Here is a 2595-nt window from a genome sequence, read left to right on the forward strand (position 1 = left end):
CGTGATTGAAGTTTAAATTTTAATAACTTAGTTAACTTGGTTAATAAAAACACTTGGACATCTAGCATTTTTGCTAAAATATATGCCTTAAGATGAAATCATTAATTAATGTTATATTTTTGAGTATTTACCCATTTTGTTCCTCGAAGAATTTCGGGTCAGACACTTTAGTCGCCAACTAAAATTAATTACTTGATTGGTTTCTAACAATTAATTCTGTCAATCACTTAGGTCCTTGATTCCGTCAACTCTAACGGAAGACAAAATGGTCCCTAACATTCATACTCTTCTTCTTCACCTTCACAGTCTTCTTTTTCATCATATCTCGCATTATCCTAACATTCATACTCTTCTTCTTCACCTTCACAGTCTTCTTTTTCATCTTTTCCTTCGTTCTCTTCAACTCCAAGATCAAGTCATGGTGTAACTGTCACGCGTGTCGCACCTACCTCAAATATGTCATAGACCACACGCTTCCTAAATCTCTGTGACTGGTACACCCACCTCTTCCACACTTCACCCACCAAAAGCATCTACCTCCATGTCCTTGATAATAGCATCACGTCCAACTCCGACAACATCCACCACATCCTCAAGACCAATTTCCACAACTACTCTAAGAGTACGCCTTTCTCCACTTTCTAACAAGTAATATAAATTGTTAGACATTAGGATATCATGAGAAGATTTTTCTTCGACATTATATGCAAATTCTCATTTGGAATGGACCCCGAGTGCTTCATTCCTTCTTTTCCAAAGTCCAAGTTGACAGATAGCTTCGAGCTCACATCCAAGCTATTGGTACAATGAGCAATGTCACGATTGTCGCTCATATGGAAACTGAAGCGATTACTGAACATTGGTTCGGAAAAGAAGTTGAAGAAAGCGATCGGAGTGGTGGACAATGTGGTCATGGAGATGATAGGGTAGAAGAGGAGGGAGATGGCAACGACGATGAGTCTTAACAAATCAGACTTGCTGTCTAAATTCATGGGATTCATCGAAGACGACAAGTACTTGAGAGACATAGTCATTAGTTTTCTTAGTATGAATTGGTTGAGAACAAATCGAAGATTTTTCTTCTTGTGAATATTAAAATTGTAGAGTATGCATTGTGTAGCTTGAAGTTACAATATTAAACTGTTAGTGTTATATGCGAGATATGATAGAAATTGGAGGAGAACAGTGTTATTTTCGAACAGAATAGATCAGAGACCATTTTGTCCCCTGTCAGAGTTTTCAATGACTAGTTTGTCCTCCATTAGAGTTGACGGAGTAAAAGATCTAAGTGACTGACGGAGTTAATTGTTAGAGACCAATCGAATAATTAATTTTAGTTAGGGACTAAAGTGTCTGATCCGAAATTCTTTGGGACCAAAATAGATAAATACTCTATATTTTTATATTTTAATTAATATTTTTATTATATAGTATTATTTATAAAATAATTATTTTAGTATAAATACTATACAATGTTTATTGAATTTAATCTTTAAAGATAATAATCATTTATTACATAAAATTTGTAAAATTATACGCACTAATTATATATCAAGTTTATTCGATTTTATTTTAGATTAATTTACGATTGAATCAGATTTTGAAATAGACCTAATAAAATATCTGTTGACTATAAATCTATAACGTCAAGCCTATTTTATCTATGTTTCATCTATATCATGGTCCAATTTAATTCCATGTAATTTCTAATTTTACAAAAAAAAACTTTTTGTGTTTAATATTTTTTAAAAATTTTAAAAATATCTTTTACATTTAATTTGTATCTAACGTTTCAATCATATTTTAAAGCTTAACTCTACTAAAAGTAAAATTAAAACATATTTAAAATGTTAAGAATAAAAATAAAATATACTTAAACATTATTTAAAAATAAAATTAGAATATATTTAAAATATTAAGAATAAATTGAAATAATTCAAACATCAATAATATTTTTAAAATTTTTGAAAAAATTCAACAAAGAAAATATGCTTTATAAAAAAAAAAAGAAAGAAAACGATCAAAGAAGATCCACCTAAAAATAAAGTAAACTAAAAAGGGGTGAAACTTAACAATGTGAATTCTAACTTCTTTTGAACAAAAAATTTTCATTCTCTTGGACTCACCTGCCAGTTTTCGGCAATTTCAATAGCCTTTTAGAAGAAGATATAATAGAATTGTCAATCACTTTTTACTTAATATATGTAAATTTTGACGTTTTGTAAAAAAAGATGTATGTATTTTTTTACATCATTTTTCTAATAATGATCAAAATTGAATTTATATAAAATAAGTTTTAGCTCAAACACGAGTTCTTCCAAACATAAATGAAATAATTTTAGAAATATGAGACTCTAACTCTAAAGGAAACATTGAACATACTCAAAATTATACATAGATCACACTATAGATGAGATGTAACTTTTACTCTTCATTCTAGAAGAGTGAAGGTTAGTAGATGGAATATTAGAATGTATGATTAGTAGTGAGTAGTATGCAAGAAACACAGTACTAATAAACCAATGAAATTACAAAACACTGAGTCTCACCTAGTTCAAAATTGTGTGTTCCATCTACTCAGTGTCACCTACTACC

The sequence above is a fragment of the Arachis duranensis genome, chromosome 5 (genome assembly GCF_000817695.3).
Source record: "Arachis duranensis cultivar V14167 chromosome 5, aradu.V14167.gnm2.J7QH, whole genome shotgun sequence".
Taxonomy (NCBI): domain Eukaryota; kingdom Viridiplantae; phylum Streptophyta; class Magnoliopsida; order Fabales; family Fabaceae; genus Arachis; species Arachis duranensis.